This window comes from Macaca thibetana, chromosome 11, assembly GCF_024542745.1.
Source record: "Macaca thibetana thibetana isolate TM-01 chromosome 11, ASM2454274v1, whole genome shotgun sequence".
NCBI classification, from domain to species: Eukaryota; Metazoa; Chordata; class Mammalia; order Primates; family Cercopithecidae; genus Macaca; species Macaca thibetana.
In genome coordinates, this window is record NC_065588.1 from 93,648,322 (window position 1) to 93,663,919 (window position 15,598).

A 15,598-nucleotide genomic window follows, 5' to 3' on the forward strand; every position below is an offset into this window, starting at 1 on the left:
TTGCAGTCACAGGCAAGGAACTTCACTACTCTGAACCTCAGCTTCCACATCTGTAAAATGGAATAAATAATACCTACTGTTACAGAAAACTTCCAAAACAGGAAATAAGGCAGAAAGAAGATAAAGTTATCTTTTAATACTGTGCTAATAAAATTTTCAACAATGCCCACTTCAAAGTCATCTGACCATTTAGGGAAATGTAAATTTGCATAATTGATTAGGTTCCAGATATTTTACGATTCTGTAAAACCGCTAAGATGTGATAATACACATTTCTGTCCGGTGGAGAAAATAGCCCGTTAAATAAAATTTATAAAAGGCCATTCATTGGTTTGGGCTGAGCTCTGTACTAGGCCCAACAAATCAAACCAAAATGGTGTCACTCATGCTGGAGTTCCCTGCTGACATGCTGAAACTAAGACCCTTATCTGACCTTCCCAGAAATCAGGAGCGAGAGACAGAGAGAAAAAAAGAGAGACTGCGCGCATGCGCAAGATAGATAATAGCCAAATCTCCCAACAAGCCTGTTTTAGTCAACATGATAAGGAAATCTCCTCTACTTTAACCTTTACAGGAAAAATAACTTTGAAATGACCTATCTGATTATTTTTTCCTGTTTCTGCTTTCCTCAGCCCTTTTCTGTCTATTAAACCAGCCTTCTCTGCTGGGCTCACTGGAATACTTACTCTATTTTATAGAATGAGGTGTTGCCTGACTCTAGAATTGTAAATAAAAGCCAATTCAGATCTTCAGGGTAAATTTGTTTTAATTATTGTCTTTTGATTTCCCCCAGATTATGGGTTTATTGCCTTGTAGGACATTAACTGATTTTGCAACTAACTTAGCAATGATCTCTCAGCATTCTTTTTCCCCCTCTGCCCTACCTGGTGCCCTATTGTTCTTGTTTTTCCTAATTGTTTCGAACTGAGTTTTTCATCCTGCTAGTCTTCTTAATAATGAGTTATATAAAATTCAATACATATTCACCATATATCTGTATAAGAAAAATGTTTTGAACATTTTGAAAATTATGCTTTGACATACTACCTTCAAGAATTTTTGTCCAAAGTGAATGAGAACACATCTGGGAAACCTCTTAGCTCTGTGGCTGGCACAGAATATGTTTATTTATTTTGCTATTTCCTAAGTGAAAGATGTTTACACATGGTTTTTGCCCATGAGGAAGTAAAGCTCTAGCTAGGAAAACACGATGATAACCTGATGGGGTTCAGATCATCCTACCCCAAAATATGGCACCTTGGCATTTGAGAAAATGGTAGAAGTCGGAAGGTCACTCTCCTGTTCCCCTGCTCTTTCCCCTCTGAAGAAGGTCATAAGACCCTCATTCAAGAGGTACTCTTTCTACTACAGAGGAAAAGAATATCCTTATCCTCAAAGACACAGAGTTGCTTCACAGAATCTGAATAAAAAGGCCGGGTGCAGTGGCTCATGCCTGTAATCCCAACACTTTCGGAGGCCGAAGCAGGCAGATCACTTGAGTTCAGGAGTTCGAGATGAGCCTGCCCAACATGGTGAAACCCTGTCTCTACAAAAGTACAAAAATTAGCTGGGTGTGAGGCAGGAGAATCACTTGAATATGCAAGGCAGAGGCTGCAGTGAGGCGAGATTACACCACTGCACTCCAGCCTGGACGACAGAATGAGACTGTCTCAGAGAGAGAGAGAGAGAAAGAAAAATGCATCTCAATAAAAAGTCCTTGCTAAGTCTTCCCCAGTTTATTGCCATGTCATACCTACTTTGTCCAATCATACTTCCCCAAGACTGTTCACTCTTCATGAAACCTTGCATAGAAATATACAGGTTTCCCTGTTTTGGGAGGTCTTTATTTCTGAAAGCTCCCATGTTATGTAAACTTACATTAAATACATTTGTATGATTTTTCTGCTGTTAATCTATCTTTTGTTATTGGTGTCTCAGCCATGAACATAACATTGGGTGATGTTAAAATAAAAACTTTAGGAATTAGATACAACAGAGTTTTAAGTGAGCAAAGAAAAATTTGAGAATTGGGCAGTCCCAGACCAGAATAGGTTCAGAGTGACTCCAGGGCTGCCACATGGTCAGATCACATTTATGGACAGAAAAAGGAAAGTGATGTACAGAACACAGAAGTGAGGTGCAGAAACAGCTGGATGGGTTACAGCTAGGTGTTTGCCTTATTTGAACCTGGCTTGAATAGGTGGCTGCCTGTGGTTGACTGAAGTTTGGCCGCTGTGATTGGCTGGGACTCGGTGTTACAAGAATAGGTTACAGGCTGTTTGTATGTCATGGTAGGTCACAGTTCACTATGTATAGATAAACCTTCAGTCTGAACTTAACATATGTGTGGAAGCAACTTTAAGACAAACTTAATTTAATGGTGAGAAAATAAATCTTTTCTTCCCTACACACCCACAAGGTAATGGGAGAATGTTTATAGACCAGGCTAAGAAGGGCCCACTCTGAAGGCAGAGTTCAGAGAACAGAGAGATCAGGGCTGCAGAAAGTTATTAGAGAAGAAGACTGCATGCCCTCGGACTTGCTGAGGCTGATTCCTAGGGGCTCAGGGACACGCATTTAAAATAAATATCCCTGGTGACGTGGATTACAATAGTTTAGGGGCAAGATAACATGGCAGAGAATAGAGAGGCTAAGGTGCCCCACAAGCTAACATTTCAAAACTGAGGATACTTGGTGACAGACGGGACATTAGGGTTGAAGGAGAACGAATCCTGGAGTCAAACAGACTCCAGCTGTTTGAATACGGAGGACGAATACGAGGTATGAATCTTGGGTCAAAATGTCCAGTGTGCATGAAACTTACTTTTTTTTTTTTCTGTAAGTAAACGTATTTTTTATTTAAAGTTGTCTGTCTGCCAGAATGCAGAAGCCTAATCTCTGACAATAAGAGAGCTCCTAGGGCTGTCTTAGGCTACTCATGTAGCTACAACTGGTTGTGTGTTTGTTCTGGGCGTGCTCACTAAGGTCCAAGGAGCCTACAGAGACCCAAAGCATTAGTGGGAGGAGGTGGCTGGACTTTTGATTGGTGCCATTATCTGCCAGGACTGGCATATGCTGAGTTGATGAAAACCTACTAGAAAGGTGGTTTTCATTTTGGGTCTCTTTAACCATTAGGGGTCTACAAACATCTCAGAGGCTAGTGAGCGATTTTCAATATTTCACAAGGTTTCCTTAGCAGGTGTCAATCTCCCATCCTTTTCTGCCAACTGAACCCTTTTCTTCCAATAATCCAGACTCTATCCTACAGTTCTTAACTCAGGTCTTCCTACAAAGACTCAGGGAGTCTGAGTTTGGTTTTCTTTTGAAATGTAGATGTATCTTCCAGGCAGTCCTTTGAGAGCTCAAACACCTAAGATCAGCATCTCTGAGTGGCTTTGTTTTTCTTTTCTGCATTTAAAAGTGAAGGCTTCACCTGGGGCTGGTGTAAATGGCTTAGGCAGGGGTAGAGTGTGCTTTAGTGGATGCAGAGTTTTTCTTTCCTTTTCACTTTCCCTGCCCTCCAAGGTAAAAGATTAAAAAAAAAAATCATTAGAAGTAAGTGGAATAGAATGGGGAAAGTAAAACAAAATGCCTTACCCTGGGGCCAGGAGAATTCTTGGGGGGAAGAACAGGTTCTAGTAACATTTTGAATAAAAAGGATCCTGGCTACTAGTACCTTTTCCCCTATCACTCCTTCCTAACCCTTATCTCCATAAGTGTCTACCTTTGCTGTACAATTTAATATCGGAGGTTCTGTTCCTACTTTGTTTCTAGTCCTTGTCCAGCTGGAAGAGGAGGCATTTTTCTTTATCCAGAGCCTATTAATACAGAGCACTGTGCAGGAAAGTGGGCCCCCTGAGGTTCTCATAGCTGGGGTAAGTGGGAAGATGGAGGGACCTCCTGCCCCTGTCAACTGAAGAATCACGAGGTTCGTAAATGTGGACAGGAGAGCTTTATTTCTTATAAAGGGTTTGAGATTGCAGGATGACCGGGCTGGGAAGTGTAGCCTCAGGCAGAAACCAGAAGGAGGTATTTCAAGGGAGGAAACAGGGAGACAGGAATTTATGCTGAATGGATTGACAAAGGAGACACATCCAACAGGTTATAGAAGGAGCTATTAATAGTCACAAAAAATGCACACGTACATGTATAGTAAGCAAACATGTATGTTACATATGTCCCATGTTCACTTTGTGGTGTAAACTTAACATTTAAATGCATTAAAATTAGAATAGATATAAAGTGAAGCAGAGGACATAGAGGCATCCTATGTCCGGCCTCTGTAATGAGTCCAGAATGAGTCCATGGTGGGTGGTCTCTTATCAAAAAGGAATGCTAGTCAGTTGTTTTGAAACCACAAAAAGGAAGGGTAGGCTGGCTGGATTGGTTGCTGTTTAACTCTTAGGAAAGAAAGTTCAATATCAGTTAGCAAGTAAGCTGGTATAACAAATAAGGTACATCTAATCTCCCATCTCATCATGCCTGGGAACTCAGTTTGTAAGATTTCTCCAGAGTCCCTTTGGCCATGAGAACTGATTAGTTGATTGGGATGCCTAAGATTTTATTTTTATTCCTCACCCCACCTTTGATGGACCTCTCTGACTTGATTGTGATAAGAGGATACCTGCTCCAATTTTATGTAAAGAGAAATGTTGCAAGCCTCCCAAGCTGGGATTCCGGATGTATTTTTCTGTGGCAACTTTGAAGCTTTGCAGATGTAACTTCCCCCTGAAATGCCCTTTCCCACCTTAATTATCTGGAATATTCTTAAGGCCCTTCTGTGAGCCTTCTCTGCTTGTGTCAGGGTGTCTACCTACCCCTTCTCAGTAGAGACCATCCCTACTGACTTTACATCTTCACACCTTGAGAACACTCTGATCAAGGCTTTATTTCTCTTTTTGCAAATCTTCATTTATTTCAAGATATGTTTATTGAGTCCCCGTAGAGAGATAGTGAGAGTATTAGAGGGTTCTGGCTTCGCAGTCAGACTCCCTGAGTTTGGGTCTCAGTTTTGCCTCTTATTACTTGTATGATCTCAAGCAAGTTGCTTAATTTGTCTGTTTCATCCTCTGTAAAATGGATTTAACCCAGAGGATTAATATGTATTAAATTATTTAATATGTGTAAAGTGTGTGTGTGAAGTTCTTAACATGCAATGCTATTTAATAAATGCTATTTATTATCCTGTGTCAAATATTTTGTTTGAAATTGTGTACTTTTTGAAAAACTATGTCTTACTCTTTGTTCATGCCACCAATTCCTAATACAGCTATCTATCTATCTATCTATCTATCTATCTATCTATCTATCTCTGGTGAATAAATGAATCAGTGACAAACATTTACATGTTATAAGTAAAGTTTCAGTGCCACAAAAGAAATAGCACTCGAATATAAAATTTTCTTTTTAATTCTCGGCAAGGCAGTGTACTTCTATAGAAGGGTGAGCCCTTACCAATGGAGCAATGGTGAGCATACACTTGGACAAGGGAGGGGAAGGGGTTCTTATCCCTGATGCACGTGGCCCCTGCTGCTGTGTCATTCCCCTGTTGGCTAGGGTTAGACTGCAAAGGCTAAGCTAATTCTGATTGGCTAATTTAAAGAGAATGACGAGGTCAGTGGTCTGGGGGGAAAAATGGTTATGGCAGAGTAGGAAATTGGTATGAGTCAGGGTGGAGAATGAGCAGGTAATCAAAATGAGTCAGGGTGGAGCAGGTAATTGAAAAAGGTTGCTTTACGAGGAAGTTAAGTTTAAAAGTAGAAGGCAAATAATGGAACATACTGACATATTGATTCTTTGAAGAGAAATTTAGAATTCATACCTAACATACATATCATCATCCCCTAGTCTCCTAAAACAATCATATTATGGTTTGCACATTCATCCTATAATCAATGCTTTTCAGACAAATGAGATGACTGATTGGAGCTATTTTTCACAAAATGCTTGTCTTACAGACCCATCAGTATTAAATCTCATAAGTTAGTAGTTTCTTATTAATGCATCAACAATATCATCATTATCATTATTGAGAACTTACTATAGGAAAGAGGGTGGCTCATGGCCACCACCCTTATAGCAAAAAACAGATTAACAAGATGAAAGCATAAGAAATTTACCTAAGCAAATTTTTACATGACATGGGAAACTCCAGAAATGAAGAATCAAAGACCCAGGGAAAACTGTGTGTTTTTATGAAAAGTCATGTAGGGGAGTGACTGGAGGACAAAAGGACATGATCTAATGATAATAAACTGAGGAGAACTCTGCAAGGTCTGTTTGGGCAGATACTTTGTGGCATCTTTGCACCTTCATTTCTTTCCTCTAGGTGTTTGGCAGGACACCCGTCACATAAGGATCTAAAAACCTACCTTTAGGGAATAGAGAATTTCACCATGGCTGTGTTTCAAGAGAGAAAGGTGAGAGCAAGTCAGAGAATGACCCTTCTGTTTTTTGTGGTTTTTCTGTTTCCTTAGGCTTAAATGCCAGAATGCCAAGGTGTCATATTTTGAAATAGTGTTCCCTGCACCCCGTCATTACTATATGCCAAGCATTATGCCAATCCCTTTATGAAAATTATCTCATTTAATCCCAACAACCACCCCAGGAAGAACTTGTACTTTTCAGGCCCACCATACAGATAAAGAAGAGTAGAGTAACTAACTTGACCCCAGTCACACAGCCAGGGAAGGCCAGGTCACAGTTTAGATCCACATGCCTAACTTCCAAGACAGTATTCTTAATTGCTTCATTCAACTATCTGTAGGTAAATACTATTACACTTTTTGCCCAATTAAGTTGTTGGTATCAAGCCACCAGTGACTGCAGAAAGATAGTGAGGGGAGAAAGAGCAGAAGGAGTGAGCTCCTTGAATTGCCTTGAAATTTTCGTGGCGTAGAATATTAAAAAGTGTTTCACAGCCAGTAGGTAGGTGGCACAGGATTTGCAGGGACATTTGGGCTCAAGTCCTTATTCTTCTCTAAATATGTGGTTTTGAGCCAAGTTATTTAACCTCTTGAGCCTTGACTTTGATGAGATTCAGGACATGCGACCTCAAAATATGGCATATTGGCACTTGAGAAAACAGCAGAAGTCGGAAGGTCACTCCCTGAACTTCTCCTGCCCTTCTTCCTGAAGCAGGTCATAAGACTCTTTTTCAAAGAGTATCCTCCATATGCCTAGAAAAAAACAGCAAAATCCCCCCAAAAAACATCTTTATCTGTGAAAACACAAGGGCACAGAGAAGAATCTGAACAAACAGGACGTGTTGAGTTCTCCCAGTTTATCGCCATTCTCATACCCCTTTTGTTCAACCATATTTCTCCACAACTATCCATTTCTTCATCAAATTTAGCATACAAATATGCAGGTTCTCCTGTTATTTTGCATCTTCATTTCTGAAGGCTCCCATGTCATGTCAAGCTCATTAAGTAAATTTGTATGCTCTTCTTTTGTTAACTGTGTTTTTGTTGTTGTTGTTGTTGTTGTTTTGTAGTTTTTGTTTTTGCCACAGGAGCTCAGCCAGGAACCTAGAGATGGAAAAGAAGATATTTCTTTTCCCCTACAACTTTTTCATCTGTAAAATGGGAGTGACAAGAAGCTACCCCTCAGGGTTGTATTGAGACACCATTCAAATGAAAGTATGGTAAAGGGCTATCTGCAAAGACTTGTTTTCAGAGCTGTTTTGCATTCTATTTTACTTTCCATTTCTACTTCATTAAAAATTAAACTGATGGGAATCACTAGGAGGGAGACCTTTGTGCATGCTCATCGTTAGTTGCTGTGGACACCTACAGCATCCAATCCAAGGAATTTCCCATATTTGAGGCATCATGGGATCCAAATAACCTTTGACATCATGGAAGCTGCTTCCATAATGCCATTTGGTTTGTAGTTAATTTTAAAATTAGAGTGCTGTCACTGAGTTTATGGGAAAAGAACAACATTGAATTAAAAGCCAGGGGATCTGGAATCTTGTCCTAGCCCAGTCAGTCATTATCTCATTGGCAGACAAATCATTTAGCTACTTTGGGTTTCCATTCTTTATCCAAAAGTGGAGTCCTATTTCTCTTAGTGAAGCTTCATGGTTGCTGGGGGAAATAAAATGAGATTACATGTTTAAGGGTTTTTGAAGCAGAAAAAAAAGCACTATGTAAATTAATGTAAGGTTGGAAATATTCCTTGCTGTTCAACCAAGATTAACATCATGTATTTAGTTATTCCTGTGACAAGTCTTTCAATATCTACAACGTAAACATCATACTAGACATTAGAAGGGCACAATTCCAATTGCAATTTACTGCATGGTAAAGAGAGGTGGAGATGGGTACATAAAATCTATGAAATTAGGCAGACTGGGACAATGTCTTCTGAAGGTGTGAGGCACAAGGTATGGAGAGGGAGAAATCAAGGAAGGCACAAATGGCCTTAGGGCCGCATCTGAAAGATGAGTAAGATTTCTATACTTGTAGGTGAGAGAAGCAGAAGAGAAAGGACTTGAATTAAAGAAGAAATTGCATGGCCAGACCATGGATTTAGCAGGGGTAATTTCCCTGGCCTGGAATCACTGGTGAAACAGCTAGTCATAGAAGAAGGGGAGGATGGTTAGGAAGCTGATGATGTGAATAATTTCTTTTTCTAGTCCAGAGGTTTTGAGTAGTGTTTTGAAATGTACTTATCCCTTCTGCTTCTTATCAGGGGACAGATATGTGCTACTGAAGGGCTAATCAGCTACACCTTTTTGGCTTTGAGGTCCTTATGTGCCCTACCTAGGTCATGATGCCCTAAAAAGGAATCTTTGTGGGTGATTTTGTCCCCCAGAAATGGTGTTAATTGTTATTAGATGTTAGCATTTATAAACAGTATTAGTGCAAGTGGGTTCAAAAGAAATGATTATGAGAGATTTTCTGTTATGAGGGTAAAGAAGGAGAAGCACATCGAAAAGATAGATCCCTTAATGTTCTGGGAAGGATTTATTGGCTCACTTCTTTCCCCATCTATTGCCTTAAAAATGAGAACATAATGGGGGACAAGCAGGAAGTATAAATATGTCCATTTGGCTGGTTATAGCAAGAGGGTGATAGTAAGGAGTGCCAGGAATCTCAGTGGGTCTAGTCATCTAGGCAAAGTGGCTGTAACTTGGATGCAGATGATTATTGCCACTCAGAAATGCAGGCTTAGTTACCAGATATGGGAGTGTGCTTACAAAAATGGCTGCAATTGCTCATACCTCCCAATATCCACTCCCTTTTACAATGGGACTTTGTAGCTCCTCTCATCAAGGGGTGAAATCTGCTTCTCCATCTTTTAAATCCAGACTGGCCTTGAGAATTACTTTGAAAATATAGTGAAAGGAAAGTGACAAGATTCACTTATGTGAAGTTCATGTATGCTTCCTCTTACTCTCTTGCACCCTGTCCAACTGCCATCTGAATAAGCCCAGGCCAGCCCTACTGGAGGATGATAGACCATATGGACCAGAGTTGAATGAGCTCAGTTTTAGTCTAGAGATGGGATGGTGCCCAGCCAAGATCATCAAAGCCACCTACCCAACCTGCAGCTGACATAGAAAGAAGCCCAGCCAAGGCTGGAAAAACCACCCAGCTAAGCCTAGCCCAAATTGCCAATCAGAAGAATTTTAAGCTAAACAAATTGTTCGAGCCAAACAAAACATGTCAGCAAGCTGAACCCAGCTTTCAGGCTACCCATTTGTATCTGTGGTCTACCCTTGCATATTCTCCCCAAACTGTCTATAGATGTGGTTAGAATCTAGTTAGACTAACCATTTGCCATTCTTTCTTTCTCCTGGGAAATGATCACTTTCTAGCTATTTCATAATCACCCCTCTATTCTTCTACTTCCATTGCACTGGGCTTTCCCTCTTTGTTTCCTAATCTGAGACCATCTCCAGTTATTGAATCCCTAATACCAACTCTAATGAGGACTTGTCTTCCAAATCCAACTCCCTGTGGTTCATCTTCCCATCCACCTCTGAGGCTGAGCATTTAGGAGCCATAGATATCATCATCTTATAAATTACAACTGGGATGAAAAATACATGGATGAATAGGGTTATCATCACTGGAATGCTCCTCTTAACAAACTCAGGAATCTTTTTGCATGGTAATAGGGCACCAGTAAAATGTGCATCAGTTATGAAATTGTTCTTGATAACCACTTTAGATAAAATGGCTGTTGTCATTCAGACAATTCAGACAATTTAGACACTTCGTACTGTATCATGCTGTATATTTTCTTCCTTATGCTTTCTCTCCTGTTCTCTTGGCTATCAAGACTTTATTAGGTGTGTATGAGTTGCATAGAGTCGTGTCCGTTTTCCCAGTTTAACATTACGTTGTTTTCATATGTTCTGCTAAAAATCACCCCTTTCTCCATATTGTCTTTGTTTGGTTTTGTAAAAAATATTCCAACATCTCTGACAGAATAGTTTCGAAGTAAAGGTGATGTGTGTGTTTGTGTGTGTGTGTGAATGTACAGAATAAAATAAAGTCTCAGTTTTAGATGTCCCCTTATTGGCTTTCTGGGCAGTGTTTCTGTGGAAAATTACATTTTATATTGAATTTGAGAGTGAGTGTACTTGTGTTCCAAAGCTCATGCCACTCTTCAAGTAGTGCCTCCTGTTGATTTGTAGGACAAACCATTAAATATTTGAATTTCTTTTTAAAGGCACATTACCTTAACATGGTATGACAGTATTCTGTCTTCTTTGGTGACTGACTAAAATAAAATTCAGATTGTAGCTGAAGAAATATTAGGGTTGTGTTAGCTGATTACTTACATATTGAGACATGGCTCAAATTAGAAATTATATGACAGCAGTCCTGATTCTCATTAATGTGGCAGACCTGTTCCCAGGATGCATTTGCAGAGATGTCATGATGGTGGAAGACAACTCACCCTCTGTTACTCATATTTTGATCTTTATTAACAGTTGGTTAATAAAGTTGGTTATTATTAAAGTTGGTTATTAACAGTTGGTTTCACATGTTCATGCTAAAAGATTGGTTTATTTACTTCCCGAAACCCAAGTTTTTGTATTTGAGTTTTGCTCTTTTCTCTCTCTCTCTTTTATTTATTTATTATTATTATTATTATTATTATTATTATTATTATTTGAGATGCAGTCTCGCTCTGTCACCCAGGCTGGAGTGCAATGGCACGATCTCGGCTCACTGCAATCTCCGCCTCCTGGGTCAAGCAATTCTCTTGCCTCAGCCTCCTGAGTAGCTGGGATTATAGGCACCCACTACCACACCCAGCTAATTTTTATATTTTTAGTAGAGATGGGGTTTCACCATGTTGGCCATGCTGCTCTCGAATTCCTGACCTCAGGTGATTCACCCACCTTGGCCTCCCAAAGTGCTGGGATTACAGGCATGAGCCACTGTACCCAGCCTCTTTTCTCTTTTTTGAGACTTTCCTTTCAGTTTTGTGAACCTAAAAAAAAAAAAAAAAAAAAAAAATTGGATTGCCTGCAGTGTCTAAGGCTTTCCCCTAGTGCTTTCCAAAGACCGTATCACTGTCATCATCTTTGTTTAACTCACTCATCCTCAGCTAAAAAGCTCCTCTCCTCTCCCAATAGAGGAAAAGTGCCATGTTCTTGGGCTATGTCAGAAAGGAGAGGTATAAACATTAGATTCTAGAAAAGCTCAGATGAATGTTTGCAATGTGATTTTAAAGAGAGCAGTCATCTCCTTTTAAGTTAGATCTTAGAGCAAAAAAAAAAAAAAAAAAAAAAAAAAAAAAAAAAAAAACCATATCCTGCACTGCATACAGATATAACTGAAAAAGAGCCACAGAAGCAGGTGAATATGCATGGCATGAGGGTTGTGAAATGGTGGCCTGCTATTGTGTTGCAGCTTACGTTGTTTAGGGTGAGGGAGATGATGGCAGGCTGACTTGAGTGTGAGCTGGAACATAGATTTTTCTAGATCTTTTTTCCAAGCCTTTTCCATTAGTGGGATCAGCCCTGTTTCCAACAGTTCTGGGGAAATGGGAGAGTTATTTGGGCTGTGTGCTTTATTGACTAGAGACCAAATGGGGCCACAGATGTCATAATTTCCCTATTATCACTTTGCTGAGTGCTTCCTGGCCTCCCTTCATTATCTTGCTCCACATTCGCAGTTTTAAGTAGCTTCTTTATAGGATCCAAATGGTGTTGACTCCCTTTGGCAGTGCTTCTGCTTGTGGGGGCCCAGTGGGAGGACGCGCAGGAGCACGGCTTCTCTGGGCTTCCAAAGTGGTTAACGTGGTACATTCTGCCCACCTCTCTTCCCAGCTTGAGGAACATTTCCTTCCTCTTAATCGTAAGGCAACTATCTCAGTCGTTTGCTTTCCCTAGGCCGGAAAAGAAAGGCATAAACACTGGAAAGTGGAAGGCACTGAGAGGGCTGTATGTGTCCTAACAGGAAAGGTTATTACAGACAACATGTAGCCCTTGGGTGGGAGGGAAATGCAACCCAGGATAGCTTTCCAGGTGCGTGGGGTGGCAGGGCTGTGTGGTCCAACAGAGCGGGTCAGGCAATCGATTTTGCATTTATACTCTGAGTTTCGAGTCATTACTGGCAGGCTTTTCTTCTCTGAGACTTATTAAACACGGGCTTAGAAAGTTGTTCTTTCGTAAAGGAGGCTTTCCCTGGCACCGGAGGCAGAAAATTCAAAACAGGGATTTCTGACAGAATCCTTGATAACCATGGGACAGATTTCGTTATTTTCTTCATGCCATGTATGGCTAAGTTCTCTGGAAATTAATGAGGGTGATTCTAGCTTTTTCTTTTTCCTGTGTTCATTGCTGGTAATGTGAGTTGTGTGTATCTGTGAGCAATCTTTTGCTCTAAATTGTGTAATTTCTGCACTCTTAGCACAAAGGCCCCATGAAATTCAGGACCTAGAACAGTGCCAGGTTGACAGTAAAGCCTCAAAAATAAATAGGTGCTGAATGTGTAGATGGGGAAAAGAAATATATTTTCCTCACTCATCACTAGGTTCATGGCTAAAACTCCTATAACAAAAAACATATTAAGAAGAGAAAAGCACATACATTTACTTAGGTTTTACATGACACAGAAGGCTTTGGAGTCACAACCCAAACAAATGTCTTTCTCTTGCTAATCTAAATTTGGAAAGGAATGGTCAAAGAGAAATCTTTGCCTTCCTCTCTTCACCAAGCACTGCAGACAGAGATCCAGGAGATCTGACCTTGGTAAGAATTCTTATCTTTCATTGGCTTTTTGTCAGTTGTTTTAGGATTTATCTGCATGCTCCAAAATGAGTATAGTCTTAGCTGTCTCTTCATGGTTGCCAGAAACTGTAGGGGAGGAAAGATTTTCCTCAACTATTTTGGGGTCCATGGCTGGGTCTGGAAATAAAACTGACAAAGACAGATGAACAGGAAAAAGACATACACATATTTAATAAGCTTTATGGGACATGGGGGCCTTCATAAGGAAATGACTCAAAGAAACAGGTAAACTTGTGTATTTTTATGCTTAGGTTTGATGAGGAGGTAAAGTGTAATGGAGAAATATCACTGGAGGAAACATTGGTATGATTTAATGGTAATAAAATGGGGAGAACTTAGCAAGGCCTGTTTGTTCTACTTCTTCTCTGTTCCTGGTGTCTTCAGAGAGGAGTTCGTTCCTTTCCTCTGGGTATAGGGAGGACGATTCTCCCATGAGGTTTTATGACCCGCTTTGGGTAGAAGACCAGAAATTCTTTTGAGATTTTACAACCTGTTTCAGAGGAGAAAGGTGAGCGTAAGCCAGAGAGACCTTCCTGCTTCTGCAGTTTTCTCAGATTCCTTCATCTTAAAATACTCAGCATGCCAAGATGCCGTGCCTTAGAGCAGCCTGGTTTGAGCCCTGTCAAACGGATGAGTGAATAAACCTGACTCCACCATGCGCCAGTTGGATAAGTCCCATATTCCTCATCCTTCTGAGCGTGGATCAGCCTAGCAACTTTGTGAGCGTTAAATGAAATCCCGTGTTTAGAAGCCCCTAAGGGGGCCTAGCTTGTAGTAGTTAATCATTTAAACTTGTGTGTGTGAATGTGTGCTTTTCTTTTGCTTTCTTTTCCTTCCTCCTGGGTTATAAGCTGCTAAGGGAGTAACGGGTGCAAATGTTCTGAAATGCGTATGCAAATACACCGTGGCTACATTATCATCATCTGGTGGGCCCCGGTGGAGAAAGGTAGAACCACAACAGCTACTAATATGACCCACTTGAAAAGCTTGCCATCCTCTGACAGGCAAATGAGCGAGAGAAACACGATGAAGTCTGCTTAATGATACTTTTGTCAAGGCAGTGGGACAAAGAGATGGGAAGCTCAGCATGTTCAGGGGTTTAGCGGGGATCCTTAGATTCTGTGCTGCCTGCATTGCTTATGATTTTTCCTTTTTTAAAAAAATATTAATTGCCCACAATGAACACTCAGGACTGAAGAGGTGTGACCTGCATCCTCTGCAGAAATTCAGTCTGTGAATGATAAACCAGCAAGCAAATAGAGAACAAGCAAGTTTGAACAGAATTGCATTTTTTTAAAGCTCTTGAGAAGAAGGCTATTCATTTTCATCCACTTTCTATGGGCATGATCATAGAATATTAGAGTAGAGAAGTATTTGTATGCATGTATTTGTGTGTGTTTATGGGGAGTAAACAGGAAAATAAGGAAAACATTCATTCCAGGGGGGAAGAAGGAGAAAACCTGACCACAGACTGTGGACAGGCAAGAAAGAGCAGAGGGAAGCTGAGAGTGCACGGAGACTGAGAAAAATGAAAAAGCTCCAGCGTTTAGGAAATAAGTCAAGATGAGGACTTATTGGAGGAGAAAGTGACAGTGGACACATGAACAGCAGGAGAGGAGAGAGAAAGGCATAGTGGATGCACACAGCAGGGGGCACGTCATAGCCTCCTGGGGGAGAGCAGGAGTCTGTAACCAAGAACCGAGAACCGTCCTCTGCACGGGGAGGGAGGTGTGAGTCGGAGACATGCAGCAGATGCACGCAGCAGGGAGCAGAGGGGCATCACAGATCAGGGGAAGCAAATAAATTAGGGAAGAAAAAAACTTGTTGGGTCATTTCTGGGCTCCCCACTACTGCTAATGCCTCTGAGTTCTTTTGCCTAGCATATATTTTTAAATGTCTCCTGGATTATTGTACCTACTCTTTTCTCTTCCAAATGTTTTGCCAGAGGATTAGGTTTCTTTCCACAACCTCTAGTTTGCTGAATATACATGCAGAATACCTACAAATAGACCAGGAGGAAAAAACGAGAGAGATAATCCTGAACCCAGAAACACACACCTGTGTGGTAGCCATTAAGTGTGCGCAGTATGCCAGAAAGTGCATGCTGCCTGAGCCAGGCACTGCTGCTTTCTCCTGAAGGCCCTGCCTACAAAGAGAACTATCCTGGGTTTCCAAAATGCTATTTAGGGAACTAGTTTGGTCTTTATTTTGTGGGGAGAGTGGGGGTAAGAGAGAAGGGATGAGAGAGAAAATAATGTGAGAAGGGGAAGAGATGGCAGATGAGACAGGAAAAGCAGGGTGGGAAGTAGAGGATGCCACTTCTTCAAGGGGTTCAGA